This window comes from Callithrix jacchus, chromosome 16 (assembly GCF_049354715.1).
Source record: "Callithrix jacchus isolate 240 chromosome 16, calJac240_pri, whole genome shotgun sequence".
Taxonomy (NCBI): domain Eukaryota; kingdom Metazoa; phylum Chordata; class Mammalia; order Primates; family Cebidae; genus Callithrix; species Callithrix jacchus.
In genome coordinates, this window is record NC_133517.1 from 66858616 (window position 1) to 66879653 (window position 21038).

General features: G+C 48.7%; 1 protein-coding gene across 4 annotated transcripts in view; it reads left to right on the plus strand.

Moving 5' to 3' along the window:
* Window positions 1–279: 279 nt before the first annotated feature.
* The window catches only part of ASAP1 (ArfGAP with SH3 domain, ankyrin repeat and PH domain 1), a 405687-nt gene continuing 384928 nt past the window's right edge, over window positions 280–21038 (plus strand). For all 4 annotated transcript variants that reach the window (XM_017965593.4, XM_008983260.5, XM_078353182.1 and 1 more), the window contains exon 1: window positions 280–434. The gene's annotated coding sequence lies outside the window, so the exon portion shown is untranslated. The remainder of the gene's footprint in view (window positions 435–21038) is intronic.

Below are 21038 nucleotides of genomic sequence, written 5' to 3' on the forward strand. Positions count from 1 at the left end.
TCGGGACCCCCAGCCCGTGTCCCGCGCGCGGCTGCCGGCGGGCCAAGGGTTAAGCGAGGCGGGAGCCCCCGGCTCGGAGCGGCTCGGGGCTGGGAATGCTTAGTCAGGATTCCGATTTCCTGTCGAAGTGTTTGGATTTCCTGAAACCCGCGCCCTCCGCAGCTGAGCGGGATCGTGCGAGCCGCTCGCGTCGCCGCGGCCTCCTCCCCCTCGGCACATGGTCGCCCGCCCCTTCCTGCGCCGCGCTCGGCTCCCGCGCATCGCCTGGCCTGGCTCTTCGCCGCCGCGGGCGAGCTCTCTGCGCCGGGCAGCCCCGGGCCCGCGTCTCCCGCCCCGCCGGCGCTTCCAGGTCGCCGTTCGCTTTTCCACCCGAGAGCCGCGAGCGCCCGGCCGAGCCCGCGATGGAATAATGCCCAGCGGCCCGCCCGGTCCCGGTGAGTTGCGGGGCGCCCGGACGGGCTCGGCGGGGCCGGGCGGAGTCGCTGACGAGCGCGGGCGCCCTCTGCCCGGTCCCCGGCGCGAAGAGGGGCTCCGGGACGGGGCGCCGGGCGGGCTCCGGCTCCTCTCGCCGCGGGGTGTCTTTCTCCGCGGGGAGGGCGCCGGCCCGGGGCTGGGGCATGTGCGGGGCGCGCGGCCAGGCTCTGCAGGGCCCGGCGAGGCCGCCCGGTGAGGGGAGGTGGTCTCCGCGCCTGCAGCCCCGAGACGGGGGCCCTGCCGTGGGTGCGGGGAGGGGGTCCGTCCTGGGAGGGCTTTGCGTCCTGCTCCGGGGGAGGGCCCGGGACGACGCGCCTGGCGGCCGGGACCCCGCGATGGGGCGCCCTCCCGGCATTGTCTCTGGCGCCGCCGAGGAAAGTTTCCCGCGGCCCGCAGCCCGCGGCCCGCGGCCCCCGGCCCCTGCCTGGACCTGGCGCTGCCTGGCAGGCCCCAGGCCACTTGCCTAAAGCAAAAGAAGCGAAACGAAAGGGAAGAGGGATAAAAGTCCCACTTGGAGCTTGGTGGTTGCTCCAGGTGGAGCGTGGAGTGGCTTGTGTTTTTTTCTGCTTGTACCATTTTGGGACCTGCTGCGTTTTCTGAGAGCGACATGAAGTTTCAAAGAAAAAAGAAACTTGCCGGTGTCCAGTTTTCTGCGGTTTGATACATCCCAAAAGTTCATCTTGGGCACTTGTAAAGCAGTTTCCTTTAGTAATGTGGTTTTCCAGTAGCTCACAGGGAGGCTGATGGTCAACTGCAGACCATCATCGTTAACTTGACCTCAAACTTTACCCGTACTCATCAGGAAAGAAAAAGAACTCCTTCCCGCATTTCCCGGTCTACTCTGTGAGATGATCTTGGTGTGATTGATTCTGGGATGACATCAGGACCTGGATTGCTGAGTAATGTTTTGGGATTGTAAAAGCTTGTTCAGTTTTTAGGCCAGGGTTATCGCTATTGCAACCTTCACCCCAAAGTCTTTCTGTTTTGCAATTGTAGCTCCGCCAGATAGCTTTCCGTCTTCTGGAAACACCCAGTGAACAGTTGAGAAAGAAGAAGATCTTGGAGAACAACTGATTCTGCCTCTTCTGAGGAGGCCTTTCTCGAAAGGTGACCTGACTTGCCCAAGGTCATGTGGCCAGGAGTAGTTTCCACTTTTTTCAAGCTCAGTCCGGTGCTCCTTCCACTGTGTTAGATTTTGATCTGTTAGCCATCAGATTTGTAAACATGTCTTCTTTGCATCATAAGCTTAACTACTTTAGTGCCTTCTCTTCTGTCTTGTCTGTTAATGCTATTTTTAAGAAATATATACTTATCTGAAGCTGCATATTTTGAGGTAGGGAGTTAAAAAAAAAATCACCTAACCCCTACTGTTCAGCCACTAAATGGATTTGGAGGTTCAGCTACCAAATGGATTTGAAGTATAAAATGAGTGGCTTATTATATGGGGAATTATTTTTCTCTATCCCATTCTTTTGTGAAAAATGGAAACTCCCAGGTCCAAAAAAGGGCAGTATCTTGGCACATAATGTACCCTATGATGTTCTCTAGACTTGATTTTCAGCCCTCCTGTTTCTCATGAGCTAAGCAGCCCATCTATTTTTCTCATGAGAGCTCTGAATGGCTGATTTTTCATTTTTAGTATATGATAATGTTGGAGAGAAAGGACTTTTCGCAAGCTTGCCATTTGGTGAGGGAAATTGAAATTCTCTACACCTCCCCAGTCCTCACCAGCCCCAGCGAGCCAGATTTTCAAAATCAGTGCAAGTCTGGCGGGCCCAAAGATGAATGTGTGCATTCAGATTGAGCCTTGCCTCGTGAGGACTCATGTCCTGGCTGACATCTCCACGCTGCACCTAGGTGGCTGAAGTCTAGAGGAAAGAAGAGATTCCCAGCTAGCTAGGACAATGTCATTTCTGCCATTTTCTTACGTGGGTCTCAGTCGTATTTGGATCCTGCTGCTCTGTTCTTAGTTTCCCCTCTCCTTTCTTCACCCAGCCACTGTTGTATCTGGCATGGGCTCCAGAAGGTTCTTTCTTTTTTTTTTGAGCTGGAGTCTCGCTCTGTCACCCAGGCTAGAGTGCACTGGTGCAATCTCGGCTCACTGCAAACTCCGCCTCATGGGTTCACGCAGTTCTCTGACTCAGCCTCCTGAGCAGCTGTATTACTGGCGCCTGCCACCCTGCCGGCTAATTTTTGTATTTTTAGTAGAGACAGGGTTTCACCATCTTGGCCAGGCTGGGCTTGAACTCCTGACTTCGTGATCCACCTGCCTTGTCCTCCCAAAGTGCTGGGATTACAGTAGTCTTTTCTAGGAGACTGCATGAGTGATCCCCACATGAGCAATTTATTAAGCACTTTCTGTTTGTCCTAGAAGTGTTACCTCCTCAGAAGTCCTAAGGAGGAGTGGAAACTTCTGGGGGAGCCTTGCCCAGAAAGGATAGCACTTCTCAGATTTATCTGGAATTGAGTTTTTCTTTCATACATTCACGGAAACATTCGCTAAGTGGCTCCCCTGTGGGAGGTGCCAGTCGTGCAAAGATGAATAGGACCATGTTCTCAAGGCCTTCTATTTCCAGCCTCATCTTTCAATGTCAGCCTCACACTTTCTCTTTTAATTAATCAATTGAACAACTATGTATTGAGCACACGAGCCATGCTAAGGCTTGTGTGAAGTCCTGATGATACAGTGGTGGATGAAATAGACCTGACACTGCCCTTCTGGAGCTTGCATTCCTCTGGAAGAGATAGGCAAGAAGGAAGAAGGAGAAGAAACAACCTCTAACAAATGAACGATTCGTTGCCATCAGGGAAACAGACCTGGAACCAGAGGAGGGGATGGTGGGACCAAGTTCGTCCTGGTTTTGCAAGGAAAAGCCTTTCTGAGTTTGGAAAGAGGAGAAGGAAGTGGGCAGGCAGAAGGATTGTCGGGGAGGGCATTCCAGGCAGAGGAATGGGAATGTGCAAAGTTGGCTATGTGCAAAAGAGCTTGGTGTGTTCCAAGGAGTGAGGGCAGTGCTAGAGTGTAAGGGAGAGATGAGGGGAATGGCACAAGGTGAGGTTTGAGAGGGAAGCAGGGGTGAGATCACACAGCCAATTATAAGCCATGAGGGAAAGAGTCCCCCCACCCAAAGGGAAGCTTTGGTGAGTTTAAGCTCAGCAGTGAGAGCTGATTGGCTTTTTTTTTTTTTTTTTTTTTTGGACAGAGTCTAGCTCTGTTGCCCAATCTCAGCAGTGAGAGCTGATTGGCTTTTTTTTTTTTTTTTGGACAGTCTAGCTCTGTTGCCCAATCTGGAGTGCACTGTGCAGTGGCACAATCTCAGCTCACTGCAACCTCTGCCTCCTGGGTTCAAGTGATTCTCCTGCCTCAGCCTCCTGAGCAGCTGGGATGACAGGCATGTACCGCCATGCCTGGCTAAGTTTTGTATTTTTTTTTTTGTGAGATGGAGTTTCGCTCTTGTTACCCAGGCTGGAGTGCAATGGCGCGATCTTGGCTCACCGCAACCTCCGCCTCCTGGGTTCAGGCAATTCTCCCGCCTCAGCCTCCTGAGTAGCTGGGATTACAGGCACGCGCCACCGTGTCCGGCTAATTTTTTGTATTTTTAGTAGAGACAGGGTTTCACCATGTTGACCAGGATGGTCTCAAACTGTTGACCAGGATGGTCTCGATCTGTTGACCTCGTGATCCACCTGCCTCGGCTTCCCAGAGTGCTGGGATTACAGGCTTTAGCCACCGCACCCAGCCAAGTTTTGTATTTTTAATAGTGATGAGATTTCACCACGTTGATCAGGCTGATCTCAAACTCCTGACCTCAGGCGAGCCACTGAGGCCAGTCTGATTGACATTTTGAGGAGATTGCTTTGACTGCCTTGATGAAGAGTGGATCATGGAAGCAAAGTGTAGAAGCGGGGAGACCACCTAGGAAGAAAGATGATGGTGGCTTAGAACAGGGCAGCGGCAATGGAGGTAGAGAGAAGTGGGCGGAGCCTACTTAGATCTTGGAAATAGCATTGATGAGATCCGGTGATGGATTTCATCGGAATGAGGAGGCAAGGGGAGGGACTTAAGGGTGACTCTCAGGGTTCTGGCTTGAACAGCTGGGTGCATGGTGGCATTGTTGTGGCAGACAGGAAGACTAGGAGGATTATGTTCATGGAGAAAATCAAGTTCTGTATCAGCCATCTGAAATTTGAGATGTCTAGGAGGCCTCCTATGGAGATGTCAGGCAGGCAGGAAGCCACATGACTGGACCTCCAAGGAGACTTGCAGGCTAGAGACATTATTACCAGCCTGCTGTGGAGCCGCCAGAGTGCATGCCGGCACACGTTCTGCCATTTCATTTCCCTGAGTGTCTGCTTACGTCCTTCCCCAGGCCTGGGATGCTCTTCCTGTCTTCCAGGCTAATTGCTACTCATCTTTAAACAGCACCTGCGTCTTTATCTCTTCGAAGATGCCTTTAACTTCTTCCCTTACTCTTAGGTCCCTGTGTTTACTTCATCGGCTCTTCAGGTGAAGTTACCTTTTTTTTTTTTCAGTAACTTATGTGAATGAAACACTTGGTGCTGGCCTTACCACATAGTAAGTACTCACAGTAAGTAATAGCTAACATTCAACAAATGTTAGTTATTATTGATGGGAGTGATAGACTTATAAATACTAGGATAAGCATAATGACGGTGTATTAGTTTCTTATTGCTGCTGTAACAAATTACCACACACTTAGTGTTTACATCATACAAATTTACTATCTTACAGTTCTGGAGGTCAGAAATCTAGAATGGACCTTGCCGGGCTGAAATCAAGGTGTTAGCACAGCTGCGTTCCTCCTGGAAGCGCTGGGGAGAATCTGTTTCCTTGTCTTTTTCAGTGTCTGGAGCCCACTTGCATATCTTGGCTTGTGGTCTCCTTCTACCACTTTGAAAGCCGGCAATGGTGGTCTTAATCCTTCTGAGGTTTCCATCTCTCTGGTTCTCCCTTCCGGCATCTTCTTCCACCTTGAAAGACACTTAAAGTTATTCCACTGGGCCATGTGTATAATCTAGGCTACTCTCCCTCTTTTAAGGTCAACGGCTTTGCAACCTTAATTTCACATTGCGTGTAACTCGTGTAACCTAATGTATTCACAGGTCCTGGGGGTTAGGATGTGGTTATCTTTGCAGGTTGGGAAAGGAGGGTCTTATGGGAGTTCTGGGGAGAGGTTTCTAGCCCATGGGGAAGAGGAGGGCAGGGACATCTTTCTGCAGCCATAGTGATGCATGGGTGGGAGTCAGCCTCCACCGTGTCCTCATGGTCACTCCTTTGTCAAGGCTCTTCTCTGTGCCAGGCCTCCGTGAAGAGTTGGAGTTGAGGATTCATTTCACTGTGCATTCTTCAGCTCTCGGCCCATTGTTCACTTTCAACCCAGGGACACTAACTTCTCACCTGGCCTCTTGTATAAATTAAATGTACTAACCCATGCAAACCCTCTGCCAGCCTAACTACCTGCATGTCCTCTCCCTGGAAGGGATGGGCAGGGTGTGGGCTGGGTCCTCTGACTTGAGAGTCTGTCTCTCCCCTCTACTGTTCATTTTCCAGCACAGCACAGGTCCCTACTGTTGTTTCCTTTTGTACAGCTAAAACCTTGGTTCCAAAGCTGCAGCCAGGTCCCTAACGTCAGCCAGCCCTGTTCCCAGAGCAGGTTGTTGGCCCCAAGAGAGGTCACAAGGGAGTGTGCGGTTCAATTAGGACAGATCTGTCTGAGTCTTTAGGGGAAGAAGCCACTGGGGAGCCTGGCCCGCTGGTGGCCCCATCTTCTGAGAGTAAAGGAAACATACCACAATGTGCTGTGTAGCCACGTCGCTGCGAGGGGGTAATGAAGACCAGATTTCTGAAGTCCTCTCAGTTATTTAGAGAAAATGGGCTCCTGTCCCAGATCCTCCCCAGAAACAGATGGTTTCTTGAGACCTTAAGCACTTTGGAGAGGCACATGAGCTCTCTTGGCCACCGGCGTGCTGAGTTACAAAGCGACCGAGGGCGTCTGCTGCCTGGGGTTACCCTGCCAGCCCCTTCAGCTCCCATCGCTTGGCAATGCCACAAACTAAGCTTGTCTTGTAATATTTTTGGTGTTTCCTCTTCCTTTACTGCCCTAAGTCAGGAAGTGCGAAGGTGCACAGAGTTAGGAAAACAAAACCTCGTCCCTCGAGTGGTGGGATCCCAGTTGGAGCCTGATTTGGGATAAAGAAGAGTGCCTGTCAGTACTTCCCCAGCTGTGGTGGGAGTTACGCAGAAGCCAGCCGGGGAGGATCAGCTGTGGGCAGAACAGGAGGAAGGGCGTCAAGACAGTGCCTGCCCGCGGCTTCTGGGGGATGTTGGCATTTCCCTTTTCAAAGCCAATTGTGAATATTTGGTCAAGGCTTCTGCCTTTGTAAAAACTCGGCCTGTGTGTAGCAATACTGTATGCCTATTTCATTGTACTTCTCTTTTTCCTTTTTTTTTTTTTTTTTTATGGAGTCTCCCTCTGTTGCCCAGACTGGAGTACAGCGATACAATCTCAGCTCACGGCAACCTCTGCCTCCTAGGTTCAAGTGATTCTCCTGCCTCAGCCCCCCGAGTAGCTGGGATTATAGGCATGCACCACTACACCTGGCTAATTTTTGTATTTTTGGTAGAGACGGGGTTTCACCATGTTGATCAGGCTGGTCTCAAATTCCTGACCTCGTGATCTGCCCGCCTTGGCCTCCCAGAATGCTGGGATTATAGGCATGAGCCCCTGTACCCGGCCACATTGTAGTTTTCTATCTAAATAATTTCCTTTTGAGTAGAAATGTACAAAGGGTGCCCAGGCATTCTATTACAGTTGTTTTCTCCTGAGATCCATAACCTTGGGGATGCTGGATGGCTCAACAGAATGGTTGGTGGGTGGGAAAGCCAGAAGATTCTGGGGTCTCCTGTAGTTACCGCCTTTCCTTCTCTTCTGCATCGGCCATACTGACTCAACTGAGATAACAAAGGACAAGCAGGTAGCACAAGGGTCCTGTATATGGTAGCCGCTGTTACAGCTGCCTTGCAGGGAAATGTGAGTGGGGGCGTGTTGAAGGGGAATGGGAACTGGGACTCTATGTTATTCCTCTTGTCCCTTTGTGCCCAGCAAACGACAGGCACTGGATGAGGAGGCTGAGTCAGGTATATTGGCTTCAGTTGCTTAGCTGTGTTACCACCTTTCTTGAACTTTTTTCGTCATTGAGTTTTAATTTTTAATTTTTTTTTTTTTTTGAAATGGAGTCTTGCTCTGTCAACCAGGCTGCAATGCAATGGCATGATTTTGGCTCACTTCAACCTCTGCCTCCTGGGTTCAAGCAATTCTCCTGCCTCAGTCTCCTGAGTAGCTGGGATTACAGGCATGTGCTACCACACCCAGCTAATTTTTGTATTTTTGGTAGAGATGGGGTTTCACCATGATGTCTTGACTGGTCTTGAATTCCTGAACTCAGGTAATTCACCCTCCTCAGCCTCCCAAAGTGCTGGGATTACAGTGAGCCACCATGCCCAGCCTAATTTTTGATATTATTACTTTAGGTGATAGGGTCTGCCTCTGTTGCCCAGGTGGGAGTGCAGTGGCACCAATATAGCACACTGAAGCCTCTAACTCCAGGACTTAAGCAATCTTCCTGCCTCAGGCTCCTAAGTAGCTGGGACTACCAACAAAAGCCACTGTACCTGTCATTCATTCATTCATTCATTCATTCATTCATTCATTCATTCTGTAGAGATGGGTCCTGCTTTGTTGCCTGGGATGGTCTCATACTTCTGCCTTCAATGGCCAGGCACAGTGGCTCATGCATGTAAGCCCAGCGCTTTAGGAGGCCAAGGCAGGTGGATTGCTTCAGCCTTGGGAGTTTGAGACCCACTTCGGCAACATGGTGAAACCTCATCACTCAAAAAAAAAAAAAAAAAAAAAAAATTAGCCATGCATGGTGGTGTACTGCTATAGTCCTAGCTACTTAGGAGGCTGAGATGGGAGGATTGCTTGAGCCCAGGGAGGTCAAGGCTGCAGTGAGCCAAGATTTTGCCCCTGCAGTCCAGCCTGGGTGGCAGAATGAGACCCTGTCTCAAAAGAAACCAAACTCCTAGCTTCAAGTGATCCTCCTGTCTCAGCCTCCCAAAGTACTAGGATTACAGGTGAGAGTTTATAATTTTAATGAGTATACATTTTACTTTTAGAAATTCTTAGTTCTCTTTCAGTTCAGCCTGCGCTTCTATCCTTGGGTCCTGTTCTTTCCTTAGGGTTTCTGTTTCATATTTTGTATGTTCCTTTTAGATACACTGATGTTCTTTTTCAGATTGCTCTATGTTTGTTCTAGAGGAGCCAGTTCTTCCATTTGTTATGTCTTGTGCTTTGGGGGCTTACTGGCTCATGCCCCATGAGTCCCACCTATCGTGGGTAGCAGAGAGGCCTCCACTTAGCAGTGTTATGCTTCAGCAAAGGGCCTAAGTGTTTCCTGGAAAAGTTTCTATGGAAGCTTTTGGGCCCAAGATTTTGCCCACAGGCCAGTGGTGTATGGTGGCTTCCACAGTCATACCCGGGAGCTTTAAAGTCCTCACAGAGCCTTTTTTCCTTACTTAGATCCTGCTTTCTTGCCATTTCTCTGGGCTGTGGGAGGAATAGTTCAGGCTCTCATTTTAGAGGAGACTGATCTCTTTGGGGGTGCTGATTTTATAAAGGGGTCTCAGTTCTCCAGTCTTCCTGGGAGACACCAAGTTGCAACCAGGTAGCTTAATATTCAGTCTTCTTTTTCGAACCAGGAAGAGAAAGAATATTTATGAAAATGTACAAATTGCCATTTTGGGAAAAGAACTGAGATCTGTAACAGAGCATTAGTAATGAGAAGTTTGGATTCATATCAGCAAGTACTTATTGAGTGCTCCCTGTGCATTCACCTGCTGCAGTGCCTGCTGGAGGTACAAGGGGGGTGGTAGGTAAGGGCGCTGATCATTTCTATAAGCCCTGGTGCCTAGCACTGAGCCTGGCACAGGAAGACAATAAACATTTCAGGAGAAAGGAAGGAGGCGGGGTGCAGTAACTCATGGCTATAATCCTAGCACTTTGGGAGGCTGAGGCAGGTGGATCATGAGGTCAGGAGTTCGAGACCAGCCTGGTCAACATAGTGAAACCCCGTCTCTAATAAAAATACAAAAATTTAGCTGGACGTGGGTGGCAGGCACCTGTAATCCCAGCTACTCGGGAGGCTGAGGCAGGAGAATTGCTTGAACCCAGGAGGCAGAGGTTGCAGTGATCTGAGATTACGGCATTGCACTCCAGCCTGGGTGACAGAACAAGACTCCATCTCCAAAAAAAAAAAAAAACAACAGAAAGGAGATGCATGTGCTTGAAGAAGACAAATATGCAGAAGACATAGTAAGAGAACTGAATTGAGACCAGACTTATTCTGGTGTGGAATGGACACTGACTAGTTATGTGACCTCAGATAGTAGCCAGTTATCCTCTTTGGACCTCAGTTCCCCACCTGCATAAAGGGGATGGTAGCTCCTGTCCTGAGTCACCCTCCCCACCAGGTTACAGTACAGTAATGAGTATGGGAGTGTAGGAGCCTTGGAAGGCCAATGGGACAACATGCCTTCCAGCATCCATCTTGCTTTGGGAACTCCCTTTATCTTGCCCTGTAACCACTGTGGGTGCTGAGTTTTCAGGGGATGGGCTGTAAGCATTTTCAGTCTCGTTTGAGCTAAGGGGCTATTCTTTGGTGTATGGTCAATATTTGAGCACTGGGGAGCTGACCTGCTTCCTGTCTCATGTGATGTCCTTTCCCCTAGAAGTTCCCACTGGACCCCATCAGTAAGGGCCAAGCTGTTGCGGAGAGCCATCGTGGGATGGAATTTTGGCGTTCCATTGCCTTCGTGATCTTTGACCCGCTGTTCTCTGCAGCTTCTCCTCTGGACAGTGGTTCTCATGACCCCTCCAGTGGGCTGTCCTTTGGCTAGTTCATTCTTTCCTGCCTAAGGTGACTTGGAGGGTGAAGGAGCATTTGTCATGATGCTATGGAAAAACCACTGGACTTGGAATCAATAATGATAGCTCTTATGTATTACTCATTAACATACGCCATTATTGTTCTAAGCAGTTTTCCTCTATGAGCACATTTAATCCTCATAATAACCCTATGAAATAGTTGCTATTTTTAACTTCCACTTTATACATGAGGAACCTGAGTTAACTAGCTACCTAGTTAACTTCCCTGAGGTCATATAGTTAGTAAGTGGCAAGATTTTTTTTTAGACAAGGTCTCACTCTTGTCTCTCAGGCTGGAGTGCAATGCCGCTATTACGGCTCAGTGAAACCTTGTGATCCCAGGTTCAAGTAATCCCGCCTGGTTCAAGTGATCCTCCCACCTCTGCCTCCCTAATACCTGGGACTACAGGTACGCACCACCAGGCCCAGCCAATTTTTGTAGTTTTAGTAGAGACGGGGTTTTGCTGTGTTGCCTGGGTTGATCTTGAACTCCTGGGCTCAAGTGATCCAGCTGTCTCAGCCTTCCATAGTGCTGGGATTTCACGCATGAGCCACCATGCTTGGCCCTTGTAAATGACAAGATTTTAAGTGAGGCAATCTGTGTTCAATACCAGTACTCTTGACCATGATACAATATTGCCTCTACAGACTTGAATTTAAATTTCATGCCCTAATTCTTCATGTGGCCTTGGAAGAGTCTGCTTTTGGCCTTTCTCTTAGTCTGCCTGAGCTTTAGTTTTCTGTTCTGTAAATTGTGAAAACTCAGTTTTTTAGGGTGTCAAATAAAGCAATATATAAGGAAAATGGCTAAGCAAGTGCCTGGCACAGAATGGGTACTAAACAAAAATGAGTGGGTTTCGAATTGAGATAGAGTTCTCATTTGCATGATCAGTAGGGAGAAGAAGCATGAAAGAGTGAATGCAATTTTAAGAGTTTTCATTGCACAAACTTCCCTGCATATCCTGCTGTATGCCAAGCACTTAGGATACAAAGATGAAAAATCGAAGTCCACTTGCTAGAATACCTTCCAGTTGAATCCAACAGAAAGATATGTAACTGTTAATACTTTTGGACAAATGTCACCCAACAGCATGGGAGAGTTACCAAGGAAGTCTTGGATGTAGGGAAGGGAGCGAGTCCTCCCAGCAGGGTGGTCAGAATACACTTTGCGAAAGAAGTGTCTGAGCTTTCCTTTTCCAAGATAGGCAGGGTTTCCCTAAGTGGGGAGAGAAGGGAAGGATATACAAGGTTGAGAAGAGCTGGATCAAAGTCTTTGTGGTAGGAACGTGCAGGCTATTTCGGGGGAGGTCTAAGGAAAATGTGTTCAAGGAGAAAGGTGAAACTTTTGGTGAAAATGAAATGGCATTTGGGGCTTCTGTCTGAAATGCAGTCATCCCTGCTGCTTCCTGTGCCTCCACTGTTACAGAACTCCTGATCTAGAAAAGCAAACTACAGTGTCGTTTATAGACCTTCCCTTAATAGCCGTTAGCAAGTTTCCTCTCCTAGGACAGTTACTTCCTCAGCCCTAAAATAGAATGGCAGCAGGGTGGAGACGTGGCATATTTGCAGTCTACACTCTGTTGAGAAGCATACCTCGGGGGCGAGTGAACGACCAGGTGTAGCAGACAGTGGTTGCTTACCCAACCTCCTTTCCCCTTCTTTTTCACTGGCAAGACATTGATCTTCAGATTTCCACCTTCCAACAAGTGAATCACTGGGTCCTATTCTGCTTGGCAGTGATTGGGTTAGGTGTGGGGAACTGACAAAGCTCTGGCCGGTGAAATATGAAGGGAAGTTGCCTGGCGGTGAGGGTGAAGAAAGATCTTTCTGCATCTTAAAAAGAGATATGTAGGAAGAAACAGCCCCTCTTCCCTTGTGGGATATACTGCAGTTGGCATGTGATACCTGGAACCATGGCAGCCATCTTGGGACCATGAGGGAGCTTAGCTTAGGGAGGACCTGTTGAGGGTGTCAGAGCAGAAAAATGGAAGGAATGAGACACTACCTTTAGACTATTCTGATGGGCGTTTTTTGTTATTTGTGACTAAAAAACACCTTAACGAATGTACAATGGGATGGACACCTCATATGGCATCTAGAAGATTCTGGATTCACTACACTTACCTCGTTCACCCTAGGCTTTAGCCCACCACCCTGTTTGAATTATCTTCCAAAACGAAGAACTTTTATGCATTTACGGTCTTGCTGTTCCCATCATCTGAAATGCCCTTTCCCTACCTTCTCTATCTGCCAAAAACCCCACTTATTCTTTAAAGCATGGTTCAGATGCACCATCTCTGAAAAGCTTTTCTCAATCTTTATTATTGTGATTATTTTCTTCTTTGAGTACTCGTGACATTTGTCATCCTCTTCTCAACCTCCCTTCTTCCCTCTCTCCCTTTGCCCCCTCTTCCCCTCCTCCTCCCTCTCTTCCCCTTCCTCCCTTTCTCCTCCCCTCTTCCCTTTCCTCCCCTTTCCCCTGTCCCCCTCCTCCTTTCCTCCTCTCTCTTCCCCTCTTCCTCCTCCTCATTTCCATCTCCTCCTCTCCATCTCCTCCTCCCCATTCCCCCCTTCTCCCCCTTTGCTCCCCGTCACCTCCTTCTTCCTCCTCCTTCTTCCCCTCTCCCAATTCCTCCTCTCCTCCTCACCATTTTCCTGCTCCTTATGCTCCCCCTTTTCCCCCTCCTTCTCCTCCTTTCCTCCCCCTCTACCCTCCTACCCCTCTCCCTTCTCCTCCCCTTCTGTCTCTTTCTGTATTAAGTGCCTACCGTGTGCCAGCTGTTGTGCTGCATACTCTGCTATCCTGGAACCTCTCATACGAATGGCAGCCAGACATGCCCAGATAATTATGAGACAATGTGGTTAGTGTGGTCCTACAGGAACATAATGTGTAATGGGCACCTAGGAAGAGGTGCCTGACTCCACCTTGCAGGGAGGGTTAGAGAAGACTTGTTAACAGGGTCGGATCCTTGAACCAAATCCTAAATAATGAATAGGAACCAGCCAGTAAAGAATGGAAGGAAGGGAAGGAAATTCTGGATGTAGGGAGCCTCAGCAAGATGTGAATGCTAGCAATAGCACAGTACGTGCCGGGAATTGTGAGTGGCTCCCTGTGGTTGGAGCCTAACACTTGAGGTAGATGTGTTGAGGTCAGAGGAGGAGGCAGAAGCCATATCCTGGAGCTTGAACTTTGTCTTGAAGCCACTGAGGATCCACTGAAGGCATAAGGCCGGGGAGTGATGTGATTCTCGCCTATTGAAAAGGTGACTCTGGCTACATTGGGCTGAATAGATTAGTGGTTGAGGGCACGGTCTGGAAGGAGAAGACCAGCTGTGGTGCTCTTATAGGAGTCTGAAAGGGAAGATGGGGAGGCAGTAGGATTGGCTGGCTTGGGGATCATTTTGTGGGGGAGTGGGGAAGAGAGAGAGCCATGACACTGAGCTTTCTGTGTCATGGCAAGACTGAGTCATGTCTGTCTCAAAACGTTGTTGCCTCCCGGCCTCCTGGTCCTGCCAGTGTGTGCGTCCCCTGGGGTGGTCAGTTCCTGGCCTCAGTGGAAGACAAGCTGTGGGAGACACCTACCTTCTCTCCTGTCTTCCCTTCCCACAGCTGCGGCACTTTGGCTCCTGTTTAAGTGGAACAGGAAGTGGGGCTGTGACATGGTTTTCCTGGCGTCCTTGCTTTCTAGGTCTGAGCTTGAGAAGAGAGAGACTCCCTTAATGCCTGTCACTCATCGTCTTTCTTTCTTGCTCTTCTTCCAACCCAAACCAATTCTGAATACGCTTTCCCAGTGTCTGCCATCCAGCCCCTTCTGCCTGTCCCAGAGTTCCTGCCTTAGTGGTGTTCCAGCCAGTGGTGTGGGTGGTTTTTCCAGAATCTTCTAGCCCTCTCCTACCTTACTGCCCTCAGCTCATCCTCTGAACTGCATCAGGGGAATCTCCTTAAAATGTTAGATTGGGTCCCCTTCCTGCTTAACAAGCTTCAGTCTCCATCCCCATGCCCAGGTGGTCAGGGGAAGAGGAAAGCAGCTGGACGTTTGAACTGCTCAGACCCAGGGTCAGCCCTGGCCCTCGGCTTACTCACTGAATGCCCTCAAGCAAGTCACCCAACTTGCTGAATCTTCATTTCTTCAGCTGTGAAATGGAGATAACTTGTCTTACTGAGGGATGAGTGAGAAAATACATTAAAGTGCCATCCTAACACATACGCACACACACACACATGCACTCACGCGTGTGCACACACATGCAGGCACGTGCGTGCACATGCACACGCACACGTACACACACATGTGCACACACGCACACACACATGCACACACACAGATTTTCTTTCCTCCTTGCAGTTTTTTACTCATCTTGGTGAGTCCTTCATATCCACTTAGCAAATTGCCCATCCTGCAGTAGACCAGATGCTTAATTCATGTTTGATTAGTGAATTATTCCTTCATTCCTCTTTAGCTGAGAGTTTGACAATCTCTCTTTTGCTAAATTTGAGAAGCTTTTTTGATTTGTCTTTGAGGTCCAGAAGGACTGGGGCCCTGGACTCAGGGGAGTTCATATGGAGGAGGAAACGGAAGCAAAGACAGTCTCAGGCTTCCTGACTGCAGGCCAGTGATCTTTCCAGTGGCCACCCTGTAACTTCCTGGACAATCAGGAGCCATCTACTGGGGCATGTTGCCCAGGTTCTGGGATGTATCATCATGAAGAGTTGAGCCCTCCAGGCAGCTATTAGAGGGAACAACAAATTGAGCAGTTGGCATAAGCAGGGCCACAGGAATTAGTGAAGTATACATGCGTTACTCTTCGAAACTCATTTTTCCCAAAGAATCCTAATGGACAGAACATGTGTGTGTGCTTGTGTGTGTGTGTGTGTGTGTGTGTGTGTGTGTGGTGGGGGCAGAGGGGATTGTTCTCATCCTGGAACAAGGTGAAAGTTGGTTGGGGTAAGTTAAGTTCAGTAATGATATTTTAAACTTCCAGCCTGAAGAAAGTAATAGTGTTAAGTGATTGCAGATGGTAATCACATTGGACCTGAAACAGCCTACAGAGGGAAATCATACACCAGGAACAACGCTGCTTCTGTGGTATAGATGGCTGGTAAGAGTTTGGATCTTGGACTTAGGTGTGGGTCCTAACCTGGCATTTTACTGGCTATTTGCTGACGTTAAGCAAGTTTCAAACCTCTTTGAGCCTTAGTTTTGTTACCTGTCAAATGGGGAGAATACAACTTCTGCCTCATATGTTTTGTCAAGAGAATTATCTAAAGTGAGACATGGAGAATAGTGAGAGTGGCGTCTGGCACATGGGACTAGGAGGAGAGGAAATGTGAGCTGTTCTGAGGACCATGGTGATAAAGATGATGGTTACGAGTTGCATTGTGTCCCTCCAAAAGATATCTTGAGGTCCTGGCCCCCAGAACCTCAGATTGTGTCTTTATTTACAAATGAGCTTTCCACAGAGGAAATAAAAATTAAAATGAAGTCATTAGGGTAGGCCCTGATCCCAAATGACTGGTGTTCCTGTAAAGGAAATTTGGACCTAGAGGCGGATATGCAGAGAGGGAAGACAGTGTCAAAGCACACAGGGAGAAGACACCCTGTGACTGCAGTGATGCAGCTACACGCCAGAGAACATAATGGATTTCTGGCAACCACCACAAGCCAGGAAGAGGCAAGAAAGGATTCTCTCCGAGAAGAACCAGAGAGGGTGTGGCCCTGCTGATACCTTGCTTTTGGAATTCTAGCCTCCTGAACTGTGAGAGAATAAATTTCTGTTCTTTTAAATCATCCAATACTGGTGCTTTTTTATGACAGCCCTAGCAAATTAATACAGTGATAATGATGATGGGGGTAGTGATGGTGATGATGATGATGTTGGTGTGGTGGTGGTGGTGGTGGTGGTGGTGATGGTAGTGGTGCTACTGCTGCTGATGGTGGTGGTGATGATGATGGTAATAGTTGTGATGGTGATGATGGTGGTGTCGGGGATGGTGATGATGATGGTGGTGATCATGGTGACGGTGGTGGTGATGATGGTGATGATGATGGTAGTAGTTGTGATGGTGATGGTGGTGTCGGGGATGGTGATGATGATGGTGGTGATCATGGTGACGGTGGTGGTGATGATGGTAGTAGTGATGGTGATGATGGTGGTGTCGGGGATGGTGATGGTGGTGATCATGGTGACGGTGGTGATGATAGTTGTGATGATGGTAGTAGTTGTGATGGTGATGGTGGTGTCAGGGATGGTGATGATGATGGTGGTGATCATGGTGACGGTGGTGATGGTGATGATAGTGGTGCTACTGCTGCTGATGGTGGTCGTGATGATGATGGTAGCAGTTGTGATGCTGATGATGGTGTTGGGGATGGTGATCATGGTAGTGGTGATCATGGTGGTGGTGGTGATGATGGTGGTGATGACGGTAGTACTTGTGATGATGATGGTGGTGGTGATCATGGCAAGGGTGGTGGTGATGATGGTGGTGATGATGGTAGTAGTTGTGATGGTGATGATGGTGGTGTGGGGGATGGTGACGGTGGTGAGATGGTGATGGTGGTGGTGATAGTGATAATTGTGTGCTGCTACTGCTGATGGTGGTGATGGTGATACTGATGGTGATGATGATGATGGTGGTGATGATGACGATGGTGTTGATGGTGATGATAATGGTACTGCTGATGGTGGTGATAGTGATGATGAAGGTGTTCGTGGTGATGATAGTGTTGATGATGATGGTGGTGGTGATGATGGTGGTAGTTATATGATGGAGATGATGATGGTGCGGGGATGGTGATGATGATGATGGTGACGATAATGATGGCAGTGATGATGATGATGGTGATGATGTTGATGATTTGGCATCTGGCCTAAAGACTGACCCAGAAGTTGACCTCATGTGTGTGACTGTAGATGGTCCTGTGGCTTTAATTTAGCTAGCACTGGCATGAACCTATTTTAGACACATCTCCAGTGGTACTTTTTGGGAACTTCATTGGTGGTATACTAGAAGCAGGTGATTCAAAGTAAATATTCCCAGTCTAGAGAGTGAGATAGACACCGAAAGGGGACAGTTCCTCAAGAGGTGAAGTGACTTTTGATCCACTGCATGACTGTGTTGGAAAGGGGGATCCCTGGAGTGCTCTCAGATGGTGGCCTATGAGTCACCATGTAGACAGTGGTGGGTGGGGGGTGCTTTGTGGCCAAGTGCAGAGACTGCATAGGCAACAGGATGGTGAGCACGACAAGTGTGTGTCTGGGATTGGTGAGGAAGTTGATGTGGAGGGATGTAGAAGGGTTGGGATCCAGGGGCTTACGACATGGAGGCACAGTGAGCAAGGAATAGATTGAAATTGAGAAGAAGGTGGGTCTTAATCCTGTTGCCAGGAAGAAGAGATTTGTGAGTTGTGCTTTAGGAACATCCCTCTGTTGGGGCTCAGCTGTACCTCCTTTATCTCCGAGTTTTGTTGGCCTCCCTGTGCAGTGCATTGAGAGGATATTCAAACTGAAGGGGAGAAGTGCTGATTTTAAAGGATGAAAAAGGAGCAATGTGAGTTCTTCCATGTCTTAGAGATAGTGTGGTGTGACAGAGAGTGTAAACTCTGGTATCACATAGTCCTGGGGCGGAGTCCTTCGTGGAATCTAGCTCTGTCCCTTGCTTGGTGACCTTGGACACCTTCTTTTCTCTGAGCCTCAGTTTCCTCTCCTTTCCACTTGTGCTGCCAATACCCCCTGCAGAGTATGGTGGAGATTAAATTGGGATCTGATAGGCCAATTACATGGCCCCTTAGAGGCCCTGAATAAAAGTCGGTTCTTCTACACTGAACCCTGTCCACACCTGGGATCTGGGCAAGGGCTTATTGGTGCTTGTGATACCTAATTAATCAGAGGTGGGAGGGAAGAATTGACCACTGGGAGGGCTTGAAATTCATAGGATTAAAAACATTGCCAATATCGAGAGGAGCTGAGTCCCTGGGAGGAAGGGGCGAGACGTGGGGGCTCCAGGGAGGCCATGGTAACTCTTACTGGGAGGTATAACAATGAAGTCCCCATTACTCTCTAGTTCTTTAAAATATCAAGAAAAGCAGGTAAAGTCTTAGTTGTGGATGGCTTAAAAATAGCCACTGATCAGAGTGGCCAAGAGTGTTTTCCCATGACTTGGCACCTAAGGTCCCCTTTCCCCCAATTCCTGCTCTGCCGTCTCTGCCCAGTAATGACTCCTCATGTAACCTCATCCCAGACCCTCCAGCGAGGAACCTTGATATTTATTCCACACATACTTGTTTGCATTTCCATTGCATATCAGTAGTATTCTAGGGGCTTGGCAACAGTAGCAAACATGACACAGAAAAATCCCTATCCTCATGGACCTTACATTGCAGTGGGGCAACAGATAGCAAACAGACATTAAATGGATGGTGTATGAGATGATGAATAGTCCTTATGGAAGAAAAATCATCTGGAGAGGAGGCTGGGGATGTGAACTGTTAAATGGGGTGTTCAAGGAAGTTCTCCCTGAGAATGTGACATTAAGCAAAGACCCAAAGGAGCCAAGGGAGTGAGCACATGACAGTTTGGGGAGAAATGAGTCTTAGGCACAGGGCCTGCCCCACGCGGAGGCCCTGGTAGCCACATGTGTGGAACATTAAATGTACTTGGAGGAGGCCAGTGTGGCTGGAGTGGAGTGAGTGACAGGAGAGTCCTTGGTGCAGGACAAGGTTGATGGGGTGGGGATGAGGGCCTGACCTTGCAGCTGGGCATTTTGAGGACTTTAGCTTTTGCTCTGAGTAAGAAAAGCAGCTCTTGGAGGGTTGTGAGCAGAAGAATGACATGAGCTTGGCTTACCTTTTTTTTTTTTCTGACCAATGTATTAGTTCATGCTTTCACTCCTGTAAAGAACTACTCGAAACTGGGTAATTTATAAAGAGGTTTAAACAGCACATGGTTCTGCAGGTTGTACAGGCTTCTGCTTCTGGGGAGGCCTCAGGAAACTTAACAATCACGGTGAAAAGTGACCGGGAAGCAGGCACATGTTACATGGCAGAGCAGGAGAAAGAGAGAAGAGGGAGGTGCTACACCCTTAAGCAGGCAGATCCTGGGAGAACTCTATCACAAGACAGCACTAGGGGGACAGTGCTAAACCATTAGAAACCACCGTCGTGATTCAATCACCTCCCACCAGGCCCCTCCTCCAACACTGGGGATTACAATTTGAAATGAGATTTGGGTGGGGACAGTTGCAAATCCTATCAAGCAGTATTTGCTGTCTGCTCTGTAGAGAATGGGTTGAAATGGGCAAGGGTAGAACAGGGAGGCTGTTGCTTGTTGCTGGTGAGAGTGGAAGCAGTGACAGTGGTAGGGATGGTTGAACGCTGAAATTATGGATTTCCTCTCCCTCCCTCAGCTCATCCAAATCGCTGCCAAGCGGGGTCAGTTTTATCTTGGCCGTTGTAGGGAGATTGGGAGGAATTTGGAGATACTATACGTCAAGTATGTTAGTCTGTGACCCCCTTTAACAAAGAAATATTTCTTTTTTCTTAGGTGTCCTTAGAACCTAGCCCAGTGCCTGACATAGGTGGTAGGCATTTTCAATGCTTATGATGATTAGCCTGTCATTATCTGATCCCTAAGATCGAATTTGAAGTCATCTTCAGTGCTCCCAGGATCCCCTTGTGTTTAAAACCTTTTCAAAACATCTGTCACCCTGATCTTTCATTGTCTGTCTCTTCCCTCTGCTAGTCCGTGATCTTCATGAGACTCGTGCTGTGTTTTTGTTTTTTTTATTTTTTGAGACAGAGTCTTGCTCTGTCACCCAGGCTGGAGTGCTGTGAGACTACTCACTGCAGCCTCTGCCTCCCAGGTTCAGAGGATTCTCATATCTCAGCCTCCCAAGCAGTTGGGAATACAGGTGCACTCCACCACCCCCAGCTAATTTTTGTATTTTTATTTATATATACATTTTTTGAGATGGAGTCTCACTCTGTCACCCAGGCTGGAGTGCCGTGGCACAATCTTGGCTCAGTGTAACTTCCGCCTCCCAAGTTCAAGTGATTCTCCCATCTCAGCCTCCCAAGTAGCTGGGATAACAGGTTCCCACTACCACGCCCAGCTAATTTTTGTATTTTTAGTAGAGATGGGTTTTTGTCATGTTGGCCTGGCTAGCCTCCAATTCCTGATCTAAAGTGATCCGCCCACTTCGGCCTCTCAGTATTGGGATTACTGGCTGGGGCCACTGCACCCAGCCTGACCCATGCTGTTTGGTCCATTCTTGTAAGTGCAGTATCTCTTTCTGGCCTGCTACCTGGTTGGTGCTGAGGAAGTGCTCTTTTAGATGAATGAATGTAGCTGGTCCCTTTTATCACCTGCTCAGAAGGGCACTGGTTTCAGCCAGCATCTGTTCCAATACCAGCATGTCACTGGGAAGATTATATTGTTAAAAACCCATGAGACTACAAGGTAGCCTCTGGGCTTTTCGAAGGGAGGAGCAAAGTCAGGGAGCCGTTGCTGTTTGAATCAGCGGCGCTGAAGGGCTCTTGGGAAGTGGACTGCTCTCTGAGGC